The 27,626-nt window shown below is 41.1% G+C and overlaps 1 protein-coding gene and 1 pseudogene across 2 annotated transcripts in view; one reads left to right on the forward strand and one right to left on the reverse strand.

The window, feature by feature from the left end:
* The window catches only part of DNAH5 (dynein axonemal heavy chain 5), a 261,833-nt gene that overhangs the window by 13,222 nt on the left and 220,985 nt on the right, over positions 1 to 27,626 (forward strand). The window lies entirely within an intron of this gene.
* Positions 17,514 to 18,078, reverse strand: LOC112819834 (protein canopy homolog 2 pseudogene; annotated as a pseudogene).

Genomic DNA, 27,626 nt, shown 5'->3' on the forward strand with positions numbered 1-27,626 from the left:
GGATATGCTCCCTATTTTAAAGTCAGCTGACCAGCAACCTTAATTCCATCTGCACACGCACAGGCTCCAGGGGCTAGGATGTGGGCATCCCCGGGGCTGTCATTCTGCCTGCTCAACAGGTGTCTTCTGTTGGTGCCAGCACTTGGGTCTGACATTAGTCTGAGGGATTGAGCCGATGGATCGCCTTGCAGATTTCACGTCCTAGGGCCCTTCTTGCTTCCAACAGAGCAGGAGACCCTGCCAACCAGCGTGTGGTCATGCCCGCATCAGTGTCCCACAGGAGGCCTGCGGATCCTGTCCGTTCCCCTGCACAGAGGTTTTCTAAGTATCGTCAGGGATCCCTGGGGGGCCTCAAACTTGTTCCGGGGGTCCTTGAGGTCAGAACCATGTGCATACCAGTCCTAAGGCACCCTGCACCTGGAGCTGCTTTCCAGTGGCTTCCTGACGTGTGGCAATGTCGTTGCTCTGACGGCTGATGGAACATGTGCTGGAGTTTTCTTGTGTTTTCAACTCATCTCAGTTTTGATTTCGAATGGAGTAAATATCGGTAGGTATAACGCACATGTACACAGGCTTTGGGTTCTTGATAATTTTTAAGAGTGTAAGGGGTTCCAGAGACATAAATGTTTGGAGCCACTTGTCCCAGCCTACCTACAACTTCAGTCCTCAAGTTTGGGTGGGAGCCGGCGGGTGGGGGTGTCACCTGGGGGCTGCACCTGTTCGTAAGCTCAGTTGAAGAGGAATAAGCTCATGGAAAGTGTCCTGGACTTTTTTGGGAAGGGGAGGGGGCTGGGTCTGTCCCCTCAGCCCTGAGGTGGGACTGGCGCTGGTGGGTTGCAGCAGCAGTGACCGGGAGTCTGGAAAGGTACGGCTTCCTGGGTCCTTTGTAAAGTGTCTTCACAGTAGGCTCGAGAATCTGTATTTGTTTGGAGCGTCTGAGATAATTCAAGTGCTCGCCAGGTTTGCAAATGATTTCCTAACTTGCCAGAGGTGCCCTTTTTGGAAAATCGGGGAGACATAGGTTGTTTGCACAGACACCCAATGTCTGAGCAGGTTAGGATGGGATGAGGTAGAGAGAGAGAGAAGATGGAGGGGGCTAATTTGGGAGTGAGGGGCTGACAAATAATCGCCCCATTTCCCTCCTTCACTCAGAAGGCTTGAGCGATCCAGACGCTGTCAGACTGAGGAAGACAAAAATATTTACCTGTGGTTACCGATGAAGGTGGTGGGCAACTGGCTTTCTGTCTGCAGCCATTTGGGTCTCCCTGTCTGCTGGGTAAGGGAGCTCCCCTTCCAGCAGCCAGGACAGGGAGGAGGTTGGGGGAGAGAGCCCGCGTGATCCACTTCTCTCCTATTACGTATGTCACTCCTCCCCACAGGCAAGAATGAATGAGGGATGGGGAAGAGGCCACAAGTGGGGATCTGCTGAAGCCCCTCCACGTGGAAGGATGAGGTGTGGGGAGTAACTAACATTCATCAGTCTCTTCTACAAATGTTTATATGATCGACTCCGAGCCAGGCATGGTGCTGGGTGCCAGGATGCAGATGTGAACAAAACACAATCCTGGCTCCAAAGAGCTCACGAGTTTCCTTTAGAAGTGTGTTTCCTAGACCACTGATGTCCAAATCATCTGGATTTTCACTGTATTGTGTGTTTATTCAGCACCTACTATGAGCCAGGTGCTATTCTAGGTCCTGGGATTCAGCAGTGAACACCAGGTCCCTGCTCTCCTTAGCTTCCATTCTGGGGGGATAACATGTACTATGTCAGCTGTCGATGAGCACCATGGACAAAAATCAGGGAAGCAAGGGGGCTGGAGAAGTCTGTGGAGATGGCGTGGTGGGGCTTGTTATTTTATATAAAGTGGTCAGGAGTTGCTACACTAATAAGGGGCATTTGAGCAGGATCCTGAAAGACTTGAGAAAATCATGTGGATATCTGGCAACAGGGCTCCAGGGAATAAGAACATCATGTGCAAAGGTCCTGTGGCCTGAGTGTGACTGTTAATGGAATTAACATTTTGCAGCAGAGCTGGTGGGATTTGATGACAGATTAGAAGTGAGAGGAGGTAATGAGAAAACAGTCAGGGTTGACTGCATGGGTTTCTGCCTTAGCGCCTGGAAGGACGGAGCTGCCCTCCCCTGAGATGGGGAAGATGCTGGGAAGAGCATGTTTGGGAGGGAAATGGGACATGATTTGGGAAATGCTGAGTTTGATGCGGGTTGGATGCCTGCATGGGGAACATGGGTGTCCATTGCTAGAGTTCAGAGGAGTGGTCAAGTTTGGAGAGAGGAATCTGGAGGTTCAGTGAGGTCATCTAGGGGTGAGTGTTAGTGGAAACAAGGACTGAAGTCTGGCATCTGAGAGAACGTGACCTTCACGTGTCTGGGAGCCAAGAGAAGGAGCCAGTGGGTCAGAGCAGAATTGAGAGCAGGTCCTGGGTCAAGGAACAAAGTGTTTCAAGAAATGGTGACCAACTTTGTCAAATACAGCTGAAAGCGAAGATGAAGACAGAACTTCCCATTGGATTTAGCTACATGGAGGCCCCAGTGCCTTTGATGAGCTGTGTCAGGAGTTAAGGGGCCAAAAGCCAGATGTGGTGTGTTCACAAGAGAATGAGGAGGAGCGGCACAATGAGAGAGAACAAGGAGAAGCCATTCTTTAGAGGTGATTTGATGAGAGAGGGGATGTAGCTGGGGTGGGGGTGTGTGTGTGGGATCCACACGTATTTGTTGAGTACCCACCATGTCTCAGGCACGGCGTTAGGATTCTGAGGTACGTCAGGGAACCCAATCCAAGAGTCCTCACCCTGGTGCAGCTTCCATTCTAGTCAAGGGAGGCAGTAAACAATGAGAGTAAACAAGCACATTCCATTTATATGTTAGAAGATGACTAATGCTGTGGATTAAAAGGAGGGAGAAGAGTAAGGAGCTTTAAGTATCTATGTTGGGGGGGGGGTTGAAACTGTAACAGTGTGGTTGAGCAGCCCTGATGATGGAGATGATGGTTGAGGGAGGACTTGCAGGAGGTGTAGATGCTGGCCATGTGGACACATGGGGAAGGACCACTGCAGCAAAAGGGACAGGGGGTGCAACAGCCTGAGCCTGGAGCGTGCCTGGTGGGGGATGAGTTGCTGAGGAAATGGGATGCAGGGGTAGGGAGGGGCCAGGAGGTTTTTGTAAATGGGGTGGGGATCCTGGAGACCTTTGTGAAGGTTTTGGCTTTTACTGAGAAAAACAGGGAACCACTGGAGGACAGAGGAGGTTGGCTGGGTGAGATTATAGGGATTGATGTTTGGGGCCAGTAGTTGTATTAGGGTTCTCCAGAGACACCGAACCAATAGGATAGATATGTTATCTATCTATCTATAGATCAAGAGAGATTTATTTTATGGAATTGGCTCTCACAGTTGTAGAACCTGACACATCCGGTATCTGCAGGGTCCGCCAGCAGGGTGGAGACCCAGGGAGAGGTTGATGTGCAGCTCAAGTCTGAAGATTTTTAAAAAAGTCTATTGGGAATCCTTCTTCTTTGGGGTATCTCCAGCCTTTTTTCTCTCGAGGCCTTCAACTGATTGGATAAGGCCCACCCATAGTATGGAGGGTAATCTGCTTTACTCAAAATCTACTATTTAATTGTGAATCTTAACTAAGAAATACCTTCACAGCAACATCTAGACTAGCGTTTGACCAAATATCTGGGTTCTGTGCCTAGCCAAGTTGACATATAAAATTTACTGTCACCATAGTGTGAAAAGATGTTGGCTTCTGGTACCAAGGCATCCGATTCTCTAGGTTTTGAGAACCTGGCTGGGAGGCAGGTCCTGTCTCAAACTAAAAACCGTGGTGTGTCTGTGCTTGAATGTGCATGATATCCTTCTTTTATTAAGGATGGTGTTCGGTCCCATCAAAACAGTACCAGCTGTTCCCCTCAGTTCTCACAGAATCCCCATGGAGCTCATGTGTGGCCCCTTCCCTAGGCCCCACCCACAGTTTAGGGTGTGAATATTATCTGGGAGAGTTGTCCTTCCGATCATCCCTCCCTGGCTTCCCTCTGAGACTCTGTGCAATCTTCAGTGGCTCTTCCTTCTCCATTGGCCAAAATAAGGGAAAGATAAGAAAATCCCCTAAAATCCTTATGTCATTCAACTCTTATGAATCACCCTCCCTGAGGAATTCCCCATCTTATTTCAAATGTCCAGATGCCGTATGTGTTTGACTCCCATTTGGCTTGAGCTGGGACCTGGCATATCCAAGCGAGAGATCTGTGCCAAATGCCTTCACCTTCAAAGGAGACTTGGAGCTGCCAGCCTGGCAGTGAACTGGAGAGGCAAGAAACAGGGACAGATGTAGCCGAGTTAGGAAAGATGGAAGTGGAAGAGGAGAGAGGGGAGCTGTGGGAGTCTGTGTGTGAGAAATCCTGGAACAGCATTGGGCAGTGAGAGAATGGAGCAGCAGAAGGAAGAGAGTTCTGAGAAACGTTTCTATGGGTTGTGAGTTGAATCCCCTTTAATGTTCTTGGAGATATGCAAGCAATAATTAGATGTTTTCTATTACTGGGATGTAATTGACATATAATGTAATATTAGTTTTAGGTGTACAAGAAATAGAATTTTTTTTTTTGAAACCACTTTTGGCTCCAGGGCTCTGATAGTTTGTGTATAGGACTCCATGGGGAGACTGAGCCGTGTGCATTCTAGGGTTTTTAATTTTTTTTTTTTAAGATTTATTTATTTATTTGAGGTGGAGGAGGGGCAGAGGGAGTGAATCTTTCAAGTAGACGCCCCACCAAGTGTGGAGCCCACCATAGGGCTCAATCGCATGACCCATGAAATTATGACCTGGGGTGAAACCAAGAGTCAGACACTCAAGAGACTGAGCCACCCAGGCGCCCCTGGATTCTAACTTTTTACATAGGGTTACAAATATCTACATATCACATGTGGTAGGAAAGTAAGAAGGCTTTGCAGTCAGACAAACCGTCATATTCCAGCTAGGCAACCTACAGTGAGATGCTGCTGCTTCTTCCTTTTTTTTTTTTTTTAATTTTTAAAAAAGTAATCTGTATACCCAACATGGGGCTCAAACTCACAACCCCGAGATCACGAGTTGCAGGCTCCACTGACTGAGCCAGCGAGGCACCCCCAATGAGATGCTCCTCAAAGTTGTAGTTTGTATCTTCTGTTGGATGGGGTGAATCAAGCCCCCCGTAGGGTTATTACCAGGATTCAATGAGATGAGGCAGGCAGAGGCTTTCCTGGCACAGCCTTCCCTCAGTCTTCCCATTTTCCTGCCTCTCCCATCATCTAAATAGACCTGAATAGATTTTCTGCTTCTCCTGAGATCTTCTAAAGACCCCTGACTCTTGGCATGGCATTTGCTTCTGAGGGGATCGGGGGCTACGGAGGTGCCAGTTACTGCGAACAAAGATGGAAGAGCCTCATGCTTCCTATGCCCTTCACACTGGCATCCCCAGCGAAGTCAGGAACTGGGGAGGTGGGGAAGGCAAGCCTGGGCGGGAAGACCACTCCCTGAATGAGCAGAGGCTGAGAAGTTACAGCTCCTCATATAGTGCTGGAAATATTTATCCTTTATCTTAATTAATGATTCCTAGAGTTGCTGTTAATGGGCCATCCTATCAAGAATGCTCATGGGAGTAACACTTCATAATCAGACATTTCCAATGCCTCTCTCCTCAGCAACAGAATTGCTTAGAGATTAGCCCCACCTTGTGGAGAAGCCTAAAAATAATGAAGTGACATGTTGCTTGAAGATAAGGAATTGAGGCAAAATAAATGTGAATTTTAATATTATTTTTTTCAGAAAATACCTGTAAGTTTTATATAATCAGACCATTCATTTTTGTGTGAAACTTATAAATATATTTTTGAAAAAGTTTATTTGTTTTAGGGGCTCCTGGGTGGCTCAGTTGGTTAAGCATCCAACTTGATCTGGGCTCAGGTCTTGATCTTTGGGTCGTGAGTTCAAGCCCCGTGTTGGGCTCCACGCTGGATGTGGAGCCTACTTAAAAAAAAAAAAAAAAGTGTTTTTTTTTTTTTTTTTTTTTAGTAATCTCTATGCCCAGTGCAGGGCTTGAACTTGTGACGCCAGGATCAAGAGTCGCACGCTCTTCCAACTGGGCCAGGAAGGCACCCCTTATAAATATTTTTATAGGTGATGAAGTCACTTCATCAGGTGATATTGACTCTGTAATTGCACTACTATCTTAAAAAAAAAACGAAATAAGACACCTCCAGATGACTTAGCCTTAATTTCTTTAAAAAAAGTTTTTAATCTATTTATATCATTTTATTTTTTCATAGAAGTGTACTCTTTAATCTTCATCCCCCTTTTCACACATTCCTCTACCCTCCCCCTCGCTGGTAACCCTCAGTTTGTTCTCTATAGTTAAGACTCTCTTTCTTGGTTTCTCTCTTTCTCTTTCCTTTTGCTCATTTGTTTTTTTTCTTCAATTCCACATATGAATGAGATCATTTGCCTTTCTCTGACTGACTTATTTCGCTTAACATTATGTTCTCTAGCTCTATCCATGTTGTTGCAAATGGTAACATTTCATTCTTTTTATGACAATAATATACATATATATGAATATACCACATCTTCATCCATTCATCTATTGATGGACACTTGGGTTGCTTCCATATCTTGGCTATTGTAAATAATGCTGCAATAAATATAACGATGCATGTATCACTCTGAATTCGTGTTTTGGTATTCTGGGGAGTAAATACCTAGTAGTTCGATTACTGGACTGTAGGCTAGTTCTATTTTTAACTTTTGAAGGAACCTCCGTACTGTCTTCCACAGTGGCGGCACCAGTTTGCATTCCCAAAAGCAGTGCAAAAGGGTTCCTTTTCCTCCACATCCTTGCCAACACTTGTTTCTTGTGTTTTTGATTTTAGCCATTCTGACAGGTGTGAGGTGATATCCATTGTAGTTTTGATTTGTATTTCCCTGATGATGATTAAGCATCTTTTCATGTGTCTTGTTTGGAGAAATGTCTGTTCATGTCTTCTGGCCATTTATTATTTTTTTTTATTATTTCTTAAAGGGTTTTATTTACCTATTTGACAGAGAGAGAGAGAAAGCACAAGCAGGGGAGCGGAAGAGGGAGAAGCAGGCTTCCCTCTGAGCATATGATTGTGGGTTTATTTCTGGATTTTCTGTTCTATTCTATTGATCTAAATGTTTATTTTTATGCCAGGACCATATTATTTTAATTACTACTGCTTTGTAATATAACTTAAAATCTGACAGTATGATACCTCCAATTTTGTTTTTCTTTTTTTTTTTTAAAGATTTTATTTATTTATTTGAGACAGGGAGAATGAGAGAGAGAGAGAGAGCACATGAGAGGGGGGAGGGTCAGAGGGAGAAGCAGACTCCCTGTCGAGCAGGGAGCCCAATGCGGGACTCGATCCAGGGACTCGATCCAGGGACTCGATCCAGGGACTCCAGGATCATGACCTGAGCTGAAGGCAGTTGCTTAACCAACTGAGCCACCCAGGTGCCCTTGTTTTTCTTTTTCAAGATTGCTTTTGCTATTTGAGATCTTTTGTGGTTCCATACAAATTTTAGGATTGTGTGCTCTAGTGGTGTGAAAAATGCTGTTGGTATTTTGATAGGGATTGCATTGAATGTGTAGATTGCTTTGGGTACTATAGACATTTTAACAGTATTTGCTCTTCCAATCCATGAGCATGGAATGTCTTTCCATTTCTTTGTGTCGACCTGAATTTCTTTCATCCGTATTTTATAGTTTTCAGAGTACAGGTCTTTTACCTTTTTGGTTTTTTATTCCTAGATGTTTTGTTTTTGGTGCAATAATAAATGGGATTGTTTTCTTAATTTAACTTTCTGCTGCTTTACTATTAGTGTATAGGAATGCAACGGATTTCTATACATTGATTTTGTATCCTGTGACTTTACTGAATTCATTTATCAGTTCTAATAGTTTTTTGGTGGAGTCTTTAGGGTTGCTATATATAGTATCATGTCATTTGCACATAGTGAGAGTTTTATTTCTTCCTTACCAATTTGGATGCCTCTTATTTCTTTTTGTTGTCTGATTGCTCTGACTAGGACTTCCAGTACTGTGTTGCATAACAGTGGTGAGAGTGGACATACTTGTCTTGTTCTTGACCTTAGGGGAAAAGCTCTCTGTTTTTCAGCATTGAGTGTGATGTTGGCTGTGGGTTTTTCCGTTTAAGGCCTTTATTATGTTGAGGTGTGTTCCCTCTAGACATACTTTGCAGAGGCTTTTGTTTTTGTTTTCTCTCGCTCTCTCTTTTTAAAGTTTGTTTACTTACTTAAGGGATCTCTGTGCCCAATGTGGGGCTCAAACTCACGACTCTAAGATCAAAGATTACATGCTCATCTGACTGAGCCAGGCAGGTGCCCCTGCATGATGTATGGATGGATGTTATACTTGGTTTAATGCTTTTTCTCCATCTCTGCAAATGATTGTATGGTTCTTACCCTTTCTGTTATTCATGTGTTTGTGAATATTATTCAGTTGATTGTTTTGCAAATATTGAACCGCCCATGCATCCTGGGAATAAGCCCCACTTGATTGTGGCATATGATTGTTCTTAATGTATTGTTGGATTCAGTTTGCTAATATTTTGTTGAGGATTTTTGCATCCATATTCATGAGTGATATTGGCCCGTAGTTCTCTTTTTTAGTAGTGTCTTTATCTGATTTTGTTATCATGGTGATGCTGGCCTCATAGAATGAATTTGGAAGTTTTCCTTCCTCTTCCATTTTTTGGAACAGTTTGAGAAAAATAGGTATTAACTCTTCTTTAAATGTTTGGTAGAATTTGCCTGGGAAGCCATCTGGTCCTGGACTTTTATTTTTTGGGGAGTGTTTTGATTACTGATTCAATTTCATTGCTGGTAATCAGTCTGTTCAAATTTTCTATTTCTTCCTGCTTTAGTTTTGGTAGGTTATATGTTTCTAGGAATTTATCTATTTCTTCTAAGTTGTCCAATTTGTTGGCATATAGGTTTTCATAATATTTTGTTACAGTTGTTTGTATTTTTGTGGTGTTCTTTCTTTTCTTTCATTAGTGATTTTGTTTATTTGGACCCCCTCTCTCTCTGTCTCTCTCTTTTGGATGACTCTGGCTAGAGGTTAATCAATTTTATTAATTTTTTCAAAGAAGCAGCCCCTGGTTTCATTGATACATTATTTTTTAGTTTCTATATCATTTATTTCTGCTCTAATCTTTATTATTTCCTTCCTTTTGCTGGGTTTAGGTTTTGTTTGTTCTTCCTTTCCTAGCTCCTTTAGGTGTAAGTTTAGGTTGTTTATTTGAAATTTTTCTTGCTTCTTGAAGTAGGCATGTATTGCTATAAATCTCCCTCTTAGAACCACTTTTGCTGTATCCCAAAGGTTTTGGAGCATTGTGTTTTCATTTTTGTTTGTTTCAGTGTAATTTTTAATTTTTTCTTTGATTTCTTGGCTAACCCATTCATTGTTTAGTAGCATATTATTTAACCTCCATGTATTTGTGGTCTTTCCAGATTTTTAACACCAGTTGACTTCCAGTTTTATAGCATTGTAATCAGAAAAGATGTATAGTATGACTTGGAATTTTTAAAATTTGTTCAGACTTGTTTTGTGACTTAATATGAAATCTATTGTGGAGGATGTTCTATATGCACTTGAAAAGAATGTGTATTCTATTTTAGGATGGAATGTTTTGAATATGTCTGTTAAATCCATTTGGTCCAGTGTGTCATTCAAAGCCACTGTTTCCTTGTTGATTTTCTGTTTGGATGATCTCTTCATCTATGTAAGTGGGATGTTAAAATTTCCTACTATTGTTGTATTACTATTGATTATTTCCTTTACGTTTGTTATTAACTGTTATGTGTATCTGGGTGCTCCCATGTTGGGTGCATTAATATTTACATTTGTTCTATCCTTTTGTTGGATTGTCCCCTTTATTATTATATAGTATCCTTCTTTGTCTTGTTACAGTCTTTGTTTTAAAGTCTATTTTGTCCAACATAAATATTGCTACCCTGGTTTTCTTTGGACATCTGTTTGCATGATAAATATTTCTCCATTCCCTCACTTTCAATCTGCAGTTGTCTTTTGGTCTGAAATGAGTCTCTTATAGATGGGTATTGTCTTTTTCTCCACTCTGTCACCCTGTGTCTTTTGATTGGAGCTTTTAATCCATTTACATTCTAAGTATTTATTGGTAGATATGTATTTATTGCTATTTTATTACTTATTTCATGGTTGTTTCTATAGATTTTCTCTGATCCTTCTCTTGCTCTTTTTCATGGTTTGTTGGCTTTCTTTAGTGATATACTTGGATTCCTTTCTCTTTATTCTTTGCATATCTATTGCTGGTTTTGATTTGTGGTTACCATTAGGTTTGTATAGAACATCTTCTGCATATGGCAGTCTATTTGAAGTTGATGGTTGCTTAAGTTTGAACCCATTCTTTACTCCTCTCCCCTCACATTTTAGGTATATGGTGTCATATATTTTACACCCTCTTATTTTGTGAATATCTTGACCGATTTTTACACATATACTTGTTTTTCCTGCTTTTTTTCTACTTTTCTTACTCTTACTTATGGTCTTTTCTTTTCACTGAAAGAGTCTCCTTTAGCCTTTCTTGTAGGACTGGTTTAGTGAACTCCTTTAGCTTTTGTTTGTCTGAGAAACTCTTTATCTCTCCTTGTACTTTGAATGATAGCCAGCAAGGCCATTCTCTTGTGACCTGCAAAATTTCTGCTGAAAAATCTGCTGATAGCCTCATGGGGTTTCCCTTGTATGTAACTGTCTTCTTTTCTCTTGCTGCTTCAACAATTTTTTTTTTTTATCACTACTTTTTACCATTTTAATTACTATGTGTCTTGGTGTGGACCTCTTTGGGTTGAATTTTGGGGGAGATCACTGTGCCTCCTGGATCTGGATATCTGTTTCCTTCCCCAGATTAGGGAATTTTTCAGTCATTATTTCTTCAAATAAATATTCTGCCCCCTTTTCTCTCGTTTCTTGTTCTGAGATCCCTATAATGTGAATGTTATTGTGCTTCATGGATTATGGGCTTACCCTTAATTTCTTGCATAAAGAATTATTTTCACAATTCTAATGTATTCCCTTATGCCAGTTTCAAGCACATCTAGGACAAAGTGTGCTTATGATTACCTTGGACTTAGGAAGGATTCCTATAAGCTCTGAGAGGCTAGGTAAACCATCTAGGGATAGAGACAAGAAGCAGAGATGAACTGATGGGAAGTTTTGGGTTACCTAGTCAAAGCTTCCTCTATTTTTGTAGAAGTTTAACAATATTGTGAAATGCAACAGACTGGTAAGTTTTCTTTCTCTGGGTATGACAAGTGTCAAGGAAGGGGCTGGAGCAGGATGCAGAATCACTTCTTATTCAAGAATCTTAAACGAACTCTCTACCTTCAAATATGCAGAAAGACCACGAGTAAGGAGCCCCAAGTTCTTGTCCTAGTCAGTCACCACCTGCCTTCATCATTTGGGGGAAAGGACCAAATTTTTCCAGGCATGAGTTTCCTAATCTATCCTGTAAGGAAGTTGGAAAAGATGATCTTGTAAGATTCCATCTTTTAGGTTCTAGGAGTTGGGTCAAACCAGAAGTATTGCACAATGCACAGGAGGAGAGGCAGAAGTGACGTGCCTCCCAAGAGGTGCCATGTGTGGGTTGAGAGAGAAGTAACTGTTCACAGGTGTAGGTTCACTGGGAATGTAAGCTTCCTGCTCACAGAATTTACCTGTGCCGTCAGGATCTGGTGGGCATTCATTATGTAAGTCTGAATTTGTGACCTGAAGGATCAGAAAACCCTGGATTCATAATGGGAATTTCGGGTACCATGGATACTATGAGTTTCTATCAGGCCCCATAGCAGCCAGGAGCTGTTTTATTTATTTATTTATTTTTAAAGATTTTATTTATTTATTTGAGAGAGAGAATGAGAGCTAGAGAGCACGAGAGGGAAGAGGGTCAGAGGGAGAAGCAGATTCCCCGCTGAGCAGGGAGCCCGATGTGGGACTCGATCCCGGGACTCCAGGATCATGACCCGAGCTGAAGGCAGTTGCCCAACCAACTGAGCCACCCAGGCGCCCCAGGAGCTGTTTTAAAAAAGAGTTATTTCCAAAGTGGGCAAGGGGCCTCTGTTATGATTTTTTTTTTTTCTGAGTTCCATGCAGCATCCCATCTTCCCCAGAAACTCCAAGCTAGGTGAAAGGGTCAGAGAAGCTTGCACCAGATAGAGCTGTGTCTTGCTCTGGGCCACTCAAAGCTGGAAATTTTATATGTTACTGTTTATGTGGCAGGGACAATATACCCAAATATGGGATATGTTGCCTTCAAGTGCAAAGAGATTCAACAAGAATTGTGTTTTTTTTCTAGTTCAAGAAATCCTATTTGGAACAGCAGCTGTAATTGGAATCAATCCCTGATTAATTGCCCCTAATAAAATCTAGTGGCAAGAGGCCAGGGATGCTCCTAAGCATTCCACAATGGAAAACTTATCCAGCCCAGAATATCAATATCAACACCAAGACTGGTACCCTGAGATCTTCAGTCTTGAGATAGTTCCTAGTAGAACAGGCAATTTTAAAGGATTTGTGGTAAGGATTGCCACCTACATCTGTCATATCTTTGATGGTGGCACTGCTTTCTGTTTTCACAGGGAGAGGTTGTTCCAGGAGAATCTGTACCTGGAAAAATGGGGGATTCTGCCATTTGCCAAGGGTATCTCTTGTGACTCTACACTTAGGCATTGTGGAAGTGACCACAGGAAGTGTTCACCTGTCTACTGGGTCACAGAATGAGTTTATGTATCCGCTGGATCGCTGTGAGATAGATATGGTACCAGACATCGTTTATCACTAACTCCATGCTCCCCCATTTAACTGGGGGCCCACATTGCATGCTTTGCTAGCTTAGAGCTGGATTCAATGATTTCCAAAGGTCTGGGACTCTCTTTTCCCCCATGCACAGTTACACTGCTTGGTGGCTGTCACCGGCAGATCTGTATTCTTCTTGTTCCCCATAATTGGCAATTGCAGGTGACCCTGGGGCTTCTAAATCCATGAAGCTTCAATGTCAACTTCATTCCAGACAACCAAAAATGACAGCTTAGGCAACTGATTTGCCCCCGTGGGCCATGATTGTCAGTGTCCCAGTGTCTGAAGGCAGTTGGATACAAGCCAAACTCAGATTCCATGTTCCTGTGGGGTGCTGTTCTCTGAGTTTACTTCTGGTACCATTTACTTGGCTGTTGTTCTCAATTATAGATATTAGTATCCATTTTAGTTATTTAAAGTGTGAAGGACTCTATTAGGGGTACAGCTGTGAGACTGAATTATTAGAAGTTTTGAATGAAATAAACCTGGGCTGATCTTCTAAAACCATACCACAGAACTGGGCCAGTGTGGGAGATGTGACTTCTCCCTGATTAGTGAACCACTGCCCAGGTTCTGGCTCCAGGATCTGTCACCTTTGCCTTAATTTGCACTAGCAAAATGGATGTCCCACACCCTACCTTGCCTCAAAGCTTAGTTTGATTTAAGATCTCCCACAAGTTTGTCTGAATGGAACTTCCAATTACATATGGAACTCTAGCTGCAAGACAGCTGCAGAGGGGTCTGCGACATGTAGTTTTTAGCTTTCAGGTTCCTACAAAGCAAAAAGCAAGAAGATGTGGTATATATACAATGGAATATTATTCAGCTTGAGAAAGAAACAAATCCTGCTATTTGCAAGGACATGGGTGGACCTTGAGGACATTTTACTAAATGAGGAGTCAGACAGAGAAAAACAAATACTGTGTGATATCACTCATATGTGGGATCTAGAAAAAAAATTCAAATTCCTAGAAACAAAGAGTAAAATGGTTACTAAGGATTGGAGGTTGAGGGATGGGACACACATTGTTTAAGGGTACAAACTTGCAACAAGTAGTAAATAAGCCCTAGAGATATAATGCATAGTAGAGTGAATATAGGCAACAATATTGTATTATAATCATTAAACTAGCTAAGAGACTGAAAGTATTCCAAACACTAAAAAGAAATGATCCTTATCTAATGTGATAGAGGTGCTATTTTGTTATAATGGCAATCATTACCATATATAGATATTTCAAATTAACATGTTATATACCTTCACTTTAATCAATACTACAGGTCAAATATATTTCAATAAAAAGCCAAACAAAAATCCAACAAACAAATACTAGAAGTAGATTGGCATGGGTGTTGAATGAGCCAGTCTTCAATATCCACTACGGTATGCAAACCAGAATTTTATGTAAGGCTGAAATGAGCAAGCACGTGCTGGTATGGCCATACTAATTATTGGAAGGTTGAGTACCTTCATTTCGTATGTAAGTAAACCCTGCCTCAGAATCCCCAAGGGCTCCACTGTTGCCCTGGCCACTATGTCCCCTCACTTGGAATCCTTGAACTTTTTCAATTTTCCAGCATTAAAGGACTAATGCCTGGCACAGAGCTATGGGCTGCCATCTGTTCTTTTTGTGTGTGTGTGTGTCCAAGACCATCAGTGTCCCTGCAGTTCTGCCTCTTGGATGCCTGCTATTTGTTCCCTCCTGTGGACTCCAGAGGCTTGATCTGATACTCACCAGCTCCTGGGAAGCCCCATTACCGCCTGCCATAGGGATGCCCTAGTCCTTACAAGCCTCCAACCTGCCTAAACCAGCTTACCATGGCTTCTTGGGCCATCCGTGTCTCTTCTCCTAGCCAGGTGCGCTCAGAAGCAGTGGGGAAACAGTGATGGTGGCACTGGTACCCCAGTGGGCAAGTGCCTGGTGCCCTCTGGAACGGTGAGCCTGTGCAGAAACTGTGTTCTCCTTAGGACTTTGGCTATGAGAAAGCTGGGGTAATACATTGTCCTGGGCCAACGATGTTCTCAAAGAGGATTTGTGTGGGTACTATAATTAGTATTCCCCTCCCCCGCTCATGCTACAAAGGAGGAAGCTGAAGTACAGAGAAGATACTTTATACCAAAGCCTCAGAACCGTCCTTAACCGCATGAGTGAACCGTTGCTCATGGAACCCGAATGGTTGGGTTTGATTTTAAATGTGACGTGCCAGCAAACACCCTTGAAGACTTGTTTGTTTATTAGTTTCCTATTGCTGCTGTAATAAATGCACAAACTTGGTGACTGAAAACAACCCAAATTTATTTTCATACTGTCTTGTAAGTCCAAAGTCATGTTCACTAGGCTCCGATCAGGGTTTTAGCAGGCATTCCTTCTGGAGCCTCTAGTGGTCAGTTCATTGCCCTTCCTTTTCCAGCTTCTAGTGGTCACTGGCGTTCTTGGCTCATGGCATCTCTTCGCACCACACTAACATTCCTTCTTCCACATTTGCTTCTTTCTCACTGACCCTCCTGTCTCCAGCTTTTGTTTTTGTTTATTTGTTTGTTTTTAAAATATTTTATTATTTTATTATTTTTTAAAAGATTTACTTATTTATTGGGGGGGGGCAGAGGGAGAGGGAGAGAGATTCCCAAGCAGACTCCATGCCAAGCATGGAGCCAGAGGCGAGGCTTGGTCCCATTACCCTGAGACCATGACCTAAGTGGAAACGAGTAGTCAGATTCTCAACTGACTAAGCCACCCAGGCACCCCAAGATTTTATTTATTTACTTGAGAGGGAGAGAGTGCACACACGAACTTGTGGGCTCATGGATGGGGGGAGGGGGCAGAATGAGGGAGAGAGGGAGATAATCTTCAGCAGACTGCTCTGAGCACAGAGCCTGATGTGGGGCTTGATCCCATGACCCTGAGATCACTACCTGAGCTGAAATCAGGAATTGGATGCTTAACCAACTGAGCCACCCAGGCACCCAACCTGCTTATAAAGCTGATTATGTTGGGCCCACCTGAATAAATCAGGATGATCTCTCCCCTCCCCAAATCCTTAATTTATTCACATTTGCAAAGTTCCCTTTTCCATGTACATTAATATATCCATGGGTTTATGGGATTAGGGCATGGACGTTTTCAGGGACTGAATGATAATGTTGTTACTGGAGATTTTGAATCTGTAAAAATCTCAATATTATGAGGATCAGGGAAATTCTGAATGTATTTGCTGTTAATTTAGTAGAAACTGGGTGAATATCCAGCCCCATGACAAATGTAGCTGATATTAAAGAGAAATTCTCCGACGATGCCACCCAACGACTGTGCAATTAATGGGGGAGATTTGTTGGAAGAGATCGATGCAGTTCTCTGTATCAGACAATACCTTAGACCAGGCATGTATTTTAAGCTGACATGTGCTGGAACATAAGATTTTGTTAGTTGTTTTATAATACATATAGTTTAGCTTATTTAGAGGATAAACGGGGATGTAAGAACTGATTTTTAGTTGATTCATATATTAATTTTTGTTAGTGTATAGGTTGTTAAATATTATTAATATCCCCCAACAGTAAATACTTGAAGGGTTCATTCTAGTAGAGGAGATGAGTCACGACCATATGATTACCCTGCGTTGTGCTCTGTTCGAGGATGGGAGGGGTTAGTGATGGAGAGCTGGGAGTGACATTCCAGAAAGCTTTACTATGGAGGTGGGTTCCTAAGCAAGCCGGAAGCAAAGAATGGGAACTTGCCAAGTGGACAAGGTGCAGGGCATTTTTCACGAAACAGCAAGATTGGAACCCCTCAGTGTGTTTTGGGCTTTGTGGTATTACTGGAGCAGTTGGTGTGAAGAGGCATAAAGGGAGGAGGTTTGGGGTTAGGAGTGAGAAGAAAGCCTGGCGCCTTCAAGCAACAAGATGATATGGTGTCTGCTCACTTCACAATCTTCACACCATGCTGTCACTCTTCTCAGGCTTTATCCCACTTGGGCTGTGTGTAGCGTCAAACACCGTAAACCACCGAAAAATTCTTAGCTTTTTATTATGGAAAAGTTGAAGAATTCATGAAAGTAGAATCGTCTAATGAAAGCTCTGTACCCATCCCCCACCTGAACAGTTAACCACATTCTCTGATGGTTTTGGAGAATTGTTTTATTTATTCATCTCCATTGTTGTGGCTGGAGGATTTTTTTAAAAAAAATTATTTATTTATTTATTTGCTTATTTATTTATTTAGAGAGTATGAGCAGGTGGAGGGGCAGAGGAAGAAGGGGAGAGAGAATCTCAAGCAGTCTCTGAGCTGAGTGCGGAGCCTGACATGGGGCTTGATCCCATAACCCTGAGATCATGACGTGAGCCAAAATTGAGATTCGGATGCCCAACTGACTGAGCCACCCAGGTGTCCCATGGCTGGAGGATTTTAAGGCAAATACCAAACATCACATTCTTTCATCTACAAATACATCAGTATGTAGCTTTATTCATTTATTTATTTTTTGTACTTTTGGATTCATAATTTCTCGGTTCATTTCAGTAAAAACATAGTGACGAGGCATTGCTCCCCTCTTCCCCTCCTGGAGGTGAGCCATCAAACCTGTCAGTCTGGGCTACTCGAGTGGTTCATAGCTCATTTAGCAATATGTACAGGGCATGGTCCCATAGATCTGTTTGCCTATGACAAAGTTTGTCTTTCACATTGTCAACCTTTTGAGAAAAGAATTCAATGAGTTCATCCTTCTCTTCCTCCATAATGTCCTCACAAGCAAATCTGATAGTGCCCCTGATGTCTGAATCAATCCGGATGGCCTGTAGGTCCAGTTCATTGGATTCTCCATTTTGGTCCACTACACAGACATAGTTCTTGCGGTGGGTGGATGGGTGAGTCTGATCTTCATGCTCCTTCATCTGGTCACATACCTCCTCCAGCAGCTCTGAGATGGGCCTCTGAGTGAGCATAAGGCACCTCCACCACTAACTGGTGACCATCTGGGTTGATTTGGAAAGAGCCCATCTGAATGGTCTTCTTGGGATCCATCTGGGCAGTTTCCCAGTCTAGTTCATCCACCAGGGCCCTGCAGCCTCCACAGTGTAGATCCTGGCTCCTCTGAGCCTCGGCCGCTCACAGCGGGGCCCCTAAAACCAGGGCCAGCCAACCCCAGCCTTTCATCTGTAGCCTAATGGGTTGACCCATCTCTGCCCCCAGGGCTGCCTCTGTGGCCCAGGCACTTGAAGATGCCAGACTCACTTTAGCTCCCAACCCTAGCACCTGGCTGCCAGGGATGGGAGTATGTAGCTTTAGTAAATAAAGACTTAAAAACATATTTACAGTATTATACCCATCCAATAATAATTTCTCAATATCTTTAGTACTCATTCCATGCCCCCCTTTTTTGGGGGGAGAGAGAGAATGCGCACACCAGTGGAGGTGGTAGGGGAGGGGCAGTTGGTGAGGGAGAGAGAGAATTCTATGCAGACTCCACCCTACTCCAGCACAGAGTCCAACCTGGGGCTCCATCTCACCACCCTGAGATCATGACCTGAGCCGAAATCAGCCACTCAACTGACTGAGCCACTCAGGTGCCCCTCCATGGGTAGGTTTGAATATTAAAAAAAAAAAAATGGTATCAGTTTTTTTTGAACATTAAAAAAATCGTATCAATTTTTTAAAAAGAGCAATTCCTAAAAATTGGAAATAAATTGAAAAAGAAGTGGCTCTAACTATGTCTCAAGTTAGTGGCTTTAACCATAAACAGAAGAATTATTTTAAACAACTGAAAATGCAGTAAAGTTTTTGTGCATATCTAAGATATATCCTAAAGACTGAAACAAAAAACAAACCACAAAGAAGTACTAAATTTTTTTCAGTAATAATTTGCCATAAGGATTAAACAAGATCCCTCGAGGGGCGCCTAGAACTCACGATCCCTGATGAGGCCATTGGGCTCCATGCTGGGCGTACAGCCTACTTAAAAAAAATAAATAAATAAAACTAGACTTCTCTAAAAGCAACTCTCATAAACTGTTTCACTGCTGTGAAATGCAGTTTGTTCTGGAAAAGCAGGAACAATGATTTTTTTCCCTTTATCAGTTTTCAAAATAAGTTGGTGCCCATTGCAACCTCCAGAAGTGAGCAAAATGTTTTTTGTTTTCGTTTTTTAAGTATCAGCATGAAATCATGGATATTATGTATTTTTCTGTTTAAATCTATTGCAGTCATTTTGTTTTTATTCCTTACATTTCCTCTTTGGTCCATGGGAGTCACTTCAGGTTGGCTCCTGTGTCCTTTGATATGACCCCAGTTGCCTTTGACAGCTTCTTCGCCTTCTGGTATAAAGATGCGTCATGCCGTCTTGTATGTTTCCTGCCCTACTCTAGGAATTAGTGACTTCTTGAAGGAGCTCTGGTTCTATTTCATGGGAGATTTATTTAGGGACTCTAATCTGGTGTTAGGGGTGTTCACTGCTACTGAGCTGATCACAGTTTATTTCCATTTCAGTGGATAGAGCAAAGAAAATAGACTTTTTAAAAGATTTTATTTATTTGACAGAGAGAGACAGCGAGAGAGGGAACACAAGCAGGGGGAGTGGGCGAGGGAGAAGCAGGCTTCCTGCTGACCAGGGAGCCCCATGTGGGGCTCGATCCCAGCACCCTGGGATAATGACCTGAGCTGAAGGCAGACGCTTAATGACTGAGCCACCCAGGCGCCCCTGAAAATAGACTTTAAAAAAAAAAAGATTTTATTTTTAAGTAATCTCTACATCCAATGTGGGTGGGGCTTGAACTCACAACCCTGAGATCAGGCACTAGCCAGGTGCTCCAGACTTTTTAAAAGAGAAAAATACTTCATGAGTTCATGATGATATATTCAATTCAAAATTAACCAGCTTTTACTTATTTGATTTTTATGTTTGTATCCCTTTCATTTGATACTGAAAATCCTGGTTCCCAATGATGTTACCCAACTTACTTATTTGCTTTATCCTACTATATGGTAGGACATATATTATTCATTATATATTAAAAATAATAATCCCATTATTATTACCAACAATATGATTACTGAAAACAACTTGCTTTTTTTTTTTTTTTTTAGGATATATCTTAGATATGTGCAAAAACTTTACTGCAGTTTGAGTTGCTTAAAATAATTCTTCTGTTTGGGGATGCCTGGGTGGCTCAGTCATGAAGTGTCTGCCTTTGGCTCAGGTCATGATCCCAGGGTCCTGGGAGGGTAATGAAGAATCTTGATGGAACACATCTAGAATTCCAGAGAGAGGCTCTGGGAACCAGGTAAGGAATGAATAAGGAGATCTTAGGTGGTAATGCCACCTACCTCCAGTTCCCACCTGTTTTCTCCGCCCTGGACCAACCTTTGTGCCCCATCCCTTCTCTCAAGCACTTGGGGTGCTCCAGGACTTGTCTTGGGTACTGGGCTGGTCTTGAAAGACTTGTGCTCAAAGCATCAAGGGTCAGAGCCCCTTAGGGGTGGTTTGGCCAACTCAGCCTGACTAGGGGCACCCCTCTCCCAACCCTCTCTGCCTGCCTTTCTCAGGACCCTGGGAGTGAATCCACATATGTCCCTCTTGTTTCCTGTTTATCAGTCCTCTTGAGTCTTTAGTGGGATTTATTATATTCCAAGTGGCTTGTATTTGCAGTTTGGAGTTCTGCAAAGATCCAGTAGTAATTTAAAAGAAATTTTTCTAAACTGTTTTTTTAAAATATTTTTTTAATTTTTAAGTAATGTCTACACCCAACGTGGGGCTCAAACTTACAACCCTGAGATCAAATATTGCATGCTCTGCTGACTGAGCCAGCCAGGTGCTCCAAAATTTTTCTTAAAGCAGTCAGGGGACATAGAATTCCTTCATGATTAATTTCCAATATATAACATTATTGTAAGAGATTGTGACTTGTGTGATTTTTGTTCTTTACAACGTATTAAGGTTTCTTTGGTCTTACTAGTTTTGTTAACCATAACCATTTGTCACTATAGACCAATAGTATTATTTGGGGGACTATAAGGTTTAATATATTTCTATTAACACATTGTTTAGAACATTCTTTTATTATTGTTTTTCTGTTAATATTGCCTGTATTTCTAACAGGCTTTGCTTATTTTATGTTAATACTGTTTTTTTTTTTAGCACATAGCTACTATATACTCATAGTGGATTATACCTTTAATAAAAATGAAGTGTCTGTTTTGGTCCAAATCTTTAAGGCTTTGTCTTTAATTCTACTTTCTATGATAGTAATGAAGCAGCTATTTATTTTCTGTATGTGTGCTGTATCTTTATCCAGTCTTAGAAAGAGCAATTACAAATCAACAGAACGAAAATTACCAGGAGAAAAATAGGAAGGGATAAGAACTGGAAATTCATGGGGCGCCTGGGTGACTCAGTTGGTTAAGCGACTGCCTTCGGCTCAGGTCGTGATCCTGGAGTCCCGGGATCGAGCCCCGCATCGGGCTCTCTGCTCGGCGGGGAGTCTGCTTCTCCCTCTGACCCTCCCCCCTCTCGTGTTCTCTCTCTCTCTCAAATAAATAAATAAATCTAAAAAAAAAAAGAACTGGAAATTCACATACGCACACGCCCTCCCCCCACCAAATGTCCAACAAAATGTTCAGCCTCATTATTGCTAAATATTTGCAAGTTGTACTAGCAGTGGGATTGCAGTGACTTATCATTTCCCATCTATCATGTACACAAAGATAAAATAAATACATTTCTCATGGGAACCAAAGGGTATAATATTTAGGGAATACTTTTTCTAATAATTTATTGAAATAAATAAGCAGAGATTTATACAAGGATTTGTATACAGAGATATTCTTTGTAGTACTTTTTAATTTAATTTAATTTATTTATTTGACAGAGAGAGAGAGAGCACAAGTAGGCAGAGCGGCAGGCAGAGGGAGAGGGAGAAACAGGTTTCCTGCCGAGCAGGGAGCCCGATGCGGGGCTCAATCCCAGGACTCTGGGATCATGACCTGAGCCGAAGGCAGATGCTTAACCAACTGAGACACCCAGGTGGCCCTCTCTGTAGTACTTATAATAGTGAAAAATCAGAACCAATCTAAAAGTTAAGAAAAAGTATATTGGCTAAATAAAGTAAATTTAGTTTTTTAAGAGAATGGGAGATGGGAGAGGCAGGACATTTCTCATAGAAAACAGACTGGCAGAATATATGTTAATAGTGCTCAGATTTTGTTGACATTTATTTTTACTTTCTCATATTTAACTTTCTATTTTCCACAATAAATGTACACTATTTTTTATAATAAAATAAAAAACTATTTTAAAAATGTTCATATTAGAATAGGTTAAGGAGTTTAAATGAGAGAATGATAATACATTTTACATAACAGAAAATGATCAAAATCATTCAAAGTGAACTTGCTATGTAACTATCAATATTGGGATCACTATATAGATATATTTCATGTTTTTCTTCTTTAGAGATTGATATACAAATCTTTTGCCTCTCTGATGTGCCATCTTTCATGTAGTCAGGTCTATTTTATTTTTTATAATTATTTCATTATTTAGTTTCATTCATATAATACAGGTAGACAAAGTTTCTAAATTAAGGATTTTTGAAAGGGAAACAAGTAAAGGTAAGTTTCTTATGGCTTAGAGTTACAGAAGAGGAGACTTTGGCTTCTCTCCATTAAAGCATTCGACAATTTCCCCATCATTCTGGTTTTTTTTTGTAAATATGAGACAGTAATAACCAGTAAATTACTGGTAGCCTTGTAGTCTTGAGACATGGGTCCCCTTTGCATTTCCTTTCCTCTTCTTGCAAGTGAGTTTTATTTCCAGCCACTGGATGGCAGCTAACCTCCATTAGTAGTAAGTTGTTTCTAGATTCTCTCTTCCATAGTGCAGACTGTGCATCATTTAACGTATTTTGTTTGAAAGGAAAAAAGAAAAGAACTCAACATGTAGTATCTCTGGATTAATCTCATTTTATTAACCTCTGAACGTAAGATTTTATAGGGCATAAGATTGAAGTGCGCTATGTCTTGTAACTGGAATTCTGAGGATTTCTTTTTAGAAAGAAAAGAAAAAAGCCAGATAAACCTAAGCTTGTTGATTGCAGGCACAGTGCTCCTTTCATGAGTCTGTAGATCCATTATTAATAGTAGAGCTTTACCATTTGACATTCTACACTACAAATAATATTGCAACAACAGTCCCCTGTAAGGAAATATTTGTCAAACTTAGCTGATCGCTCAGAGCAATGGTAAGCTGATGCTCCGTATACTGAAATTCATTCGTATGAATAATTCAGTTCACAAAATTCCAGTCTGCAATTCTATCCCATTTGATAATCACTCAGTAAAATGATAATGAAGAAGAGCACCAGATTGTATATTCCAATGCAAGAAAAAAATGTGAAAGTTGATCATGGTGTATCCTTCATGCTTCAGTCTAGGCTAATAGAGGAAAATGGAAATGCAGAATAAGCAAGTGTACGTCCTTTATTCAACTAATGGCACAGACCAGACAAAGTGGCATGTTTAGGAGGGATTGGAATTCGCCTTTCACACTCATCAATGGTTCCTTGAACTGCACACCCCAGACACCACAATCACCACCTGTGTCAACAAATTAAAATAGAAAACCAACAACAAAAATGAGAACAAAAACGGTGTGAAAAAGGAAACCTTCAAGAGGATTAGAAAATAGGATAAAATTTTTTAATAGGTTAAAAAAATTACTCAACAAAAAATATCATTTTGGTTTATTATGGAATAAGTGATTTAAAAAATGATCCCTTGATACATATATTTAATAAATACCTATTATGTGTCAGATGTTGTGCTAATCATGTTATTCAAAACTCTTGTTTAAAAAAAAAATCCTAGTACAAATTGTATTTCTAAAATGTAATTATTCAGGATGAAATGATTAGATTTAAGGAATGAGCAATAGAATTTCGGAGAAGGGACTCCTGAGATTCTGGAAGAACTTAACAGAGGAAGGGACATGGGAACAGATTCTTGCCACATGCATGGGACCTTGACCTGCACAGAAGGAGGGGAGTGTGTTTTGGACAGATTCTGAAGGTATGTTTGGAGACCATTGGCAGGAGTGGATGGCCAGTGGAACCCTCGCACCAGCTGGTGTTTGTAGGGAAGGGCAGGAGGTGGTGTGAAGCATTTTCTTCAGTGTTGCACGCTATTGGCAAGGACCTCTCTTCCCCTATAGAGTAGAATAAATATAGGTCTCGCTTTCCCATATATATTAGAATAACATTTTAATATTTAAATAAGAGTTTTGAACTGAGGTTCACAAGCTTTAATCTGTACAAGAGTTGGATAGAACTAATTAGGGAAAAATGAACTCCAAGGCGAATGCTTACCATTTGGAAAACTTTCCACAGAACAAATTGCTGTGATTTAAAGATGTTTTCCATTTCATTAATTTTCTTTAAAAAGAGAGAGAGCGAGAGAAATGTAATTCCCAAATGGGGATAACAGTTTGGAGAAAAATTGCCTTCAGCCATCATTCTTTTTGTGGTAATTACCTTAACATTTTCTCTTAGGAGACTGCTGTTTTCAGCTTTGTGTATTTCCTGGATTAGAAAAGCAATAGATTTTCTCCTATTGCTCTAGATCACTCAATGAATTAACACCTTCAACTCTTGTTTTTCCCCATTTTGTTTTTGTTATGTGAATAAGCAATGGGGCACTTCCTGTTTTCTTGCTTCCATTGTTTGGCAGGGAAACCCGCTCAACTCACCACGCTGGGCTCCCTCAGTCTGCCTTAGCCTCAGGCTTGATGGTTCGGCCCTCATTTGTTTGGAAAATGATGTTCTGAATGGCAAGGAGACTGGTGATGATGTGAAGGAGACTGTGTGAGATTTGGCTGGGAGATGATTTTCCTTCAGGCTTTCCCATAAGGAAGGAGGGAGACCGAAGCCCATGGGAGGTTCTGGGAGGATGAGGGAGACCAGGAGGTAGAAGGTGGGGGGGCCCCACTTGCTCAGGAAGTAGTAGTGATACAATGCTGCAGGGTGCTTCGCAGCGAACAGGGAGACACTGTTCTAGAATTTTCCATCGCAGTAGATTCAAATGTTCACCCTTTGCTTTGGGAAGGGGGAAGGAAAAAAGTGAAAAAGCAGAGAGGAAGCATTTTTTTCCTGGCCTGCTGTAGCTCACTTTCAGGACACTTCCCTCAGGAACATATTTCCCCTTATTTTCTTAGGTTATGAAAGGAAAATAGTACAGACTTTATTTAACTTTTTAATTTTTCCCTTTACTTTTTTGTGTGCTAGTGCTCCTAGCTTTTTAAAATTGATTTAAACTAATTTCAAAACTGAGTTTTATGAAAAGTATTTTCTTAAGTTTTAAATCTTATTGCATATTAAAGGTATATTTTATATACATCGGCTCATGTATATAGCCACCTGGATTCTTACGTACCTTGATAGGTCCTTACAATTTAGTACTGTATTGTTGACTAATTACGGTTTTATCTCTTTTGCTAGATTATAAACTCTTCATATCTTGTACTCGAATAACATTGTGCTGGGCATATCAGAGACGCTCAATAAATATAATGGTGGTTGACTTTGGTGAAATTAATGAACTATACTAAAACATTTCCTTAAAATATATAACACTTCTTAAATCACACCTAAATCACCACCTAGTAAAGGAATTATGCTACCAGATTTGAACCTTAGGGTCTTTCTTTCTTTCTTTCTTTTTTTTTTTAAGATTTTATTTATTTGACAGAGAGAGACACAGCGAGAGAGGGAATACAAGCAGGGGGAGTGGGAGAGGGAGAAGCAGGCTTCCCACGGAGCAGGGAGCCTGATGCGGGGCTCGATGCGGGGCTCGATGCGGGGCTCGATGCGGGGCTCGATCCCAGGACCCTGGATCATGACCTGAGCTGAAGGCAGACGCTTAACGACTGAGCCACCCAGACGCCCCCCTTAGGGTCTTTCTTTGTTACCTTTGGTTCTCTTTGAAACAGGAACCTTCCCACGTTTTTGATGGTGTAATTTTTGAAAGTTAAAATAATCCCAAGAAAGTAATTGTTCAGATTAATTTCATGTCAGATACTAAATCACCAGGTGAGAGCTATGTTTTAAAAAAATCTTGCCTTATCCTGGCCTTTGTGTTTTCATACCTGGTATGTTTATATCCCCATGAAAATCAAATTCACTTTAATCAGTGGAAATTGATTTATATAATTAACTGTATTGACAGTTTTCCGTGGAAGAGTTAATAATAGAAAATCAGGAAGCTGGCGGTTCTTTAAGAAGCAAAAACTAGGTGTTGCATTATGAAGCATTGTTAAATGTACTTACGATAGGAAATGTATGTGTACCCTAATATTAATTGTGTCCTTTTATCTCTGCTGTCAGGGAAGTTGCGGTGCTGGTTTTGGTAAGTAAGCATTGAAACTCATCCTTATAGAAGCTTCGAAGGAACGTTTGGTCTGCAGAGTGTTTATATAATTTAGTTTTGTTAGCAATAAAAATCAATTTATTCTTTACATATGCAGTAATAGACTTTATGTTTGCTCTCTGAAATGATATTTTAGCATTTTCGCTGTGGAAAGAAACACCGGTGTTTGAAATTTGCCTTGTGAAATCTATAGGTAGTAATGATCTTTATTGTAAATTATGTCATGGTCTTTAAGAAAGACGAAATGTAGAATACAGCAACAGTTGAATATGTTGGGTTAGTTTTGTTTTCCTTGGCAATATGAATTTTGCTTTGTTGGTAGCAGTATAACTTATTTGTAACTGTGGGTTGTTTTGGGGTTTAAAGACCTAGTTAGCTCCTGGGTGAGGTTATAAATGGACTGTTCTTCCTTCCCTGAATGAAGCAGTGTGAAGACCCAGAAATATAGTTGCGACAAGACAACTCCATCTCTGGTCTCTAGGAGTTTGCAGTGGTGGTCAGGGGTGACCAGAAGCAAAGCATCTCAATTTCCCCCGGAACTCTGATCAACTGCTCTCTTTCCGAGGTGATCAAATCATTCTAGGCTCTGGCTGGAAAATCTTCCTTTGATGTCTCCCCAAGTTTATCCTTAAGCTTTTCAAAGAGGGGCAGACCATTCTTTCTGGAAATGACTGCTTGGTTTCAGTTGCATGGATTTTCTATATCTGATCACATTCTTGGAGTCAAAGTTTTTTCGGCCTTACAAGTCAGTGCATCTCATGTTACTGCCAGATTCCTTGGCGTGGTCGTGACTGCTAACCACTGCTTAGCATATTTATAAATGTGTCTTGGTTATTTTCATGGGTTTATATTTATGATAAAATCATTGTAAACAGGTTTGCAAAGTCCAGCTATCATAAGTTGGGAAGTTCCTCTGCATGGCGGTCATTAACATGCTCCCGACAGGAGAGTGGTTGAGGCCCTGGGCTGGAGTTATTCTTCGTTGCCTTTGGAAGATGGCTCTTGAGTGAATCAACTGATAATTTCTAATATTGGGACTTGATTTTGCACTGAATGACATTTGATTCACTTTTCTCTTTAAATATTTGTATAGAAAAGGAACAGGATTTTGAGGTTACCATGTTACAATATTTTGGCACAAGAGAAAAGCAAAAGAGGAACTGAGTACAGTATTAAGTGAGTTTTTTTATGTTTGCTGGTGAACGTAACTCTACATTCTCTTTCCCTGTTTAACCAAAATAAGCACAAATACCCTCAAAAGGGTGACCCTGGGCCCCTGAGCCTCATTTCTG

The sequence above is a fragment of the Callorhinus ursinus genome, unplaced genomic scaffold (assembly GCF_003265705.2).
Source record: "Callorhinus ursinus isolate GAN/ISIS: 27379988/994484 unplaced genomic scaffold, GSC_fseal_2.0 scaffold3, whole genome shotgun sequence".
NCBI classification, from domain to species: domain Eukaryota; kingdom Metazoa; phylum Chordata; class Mammalia; order Carnivora; family Otariidae; genus Callorhinus; species Callorhinus ursinus.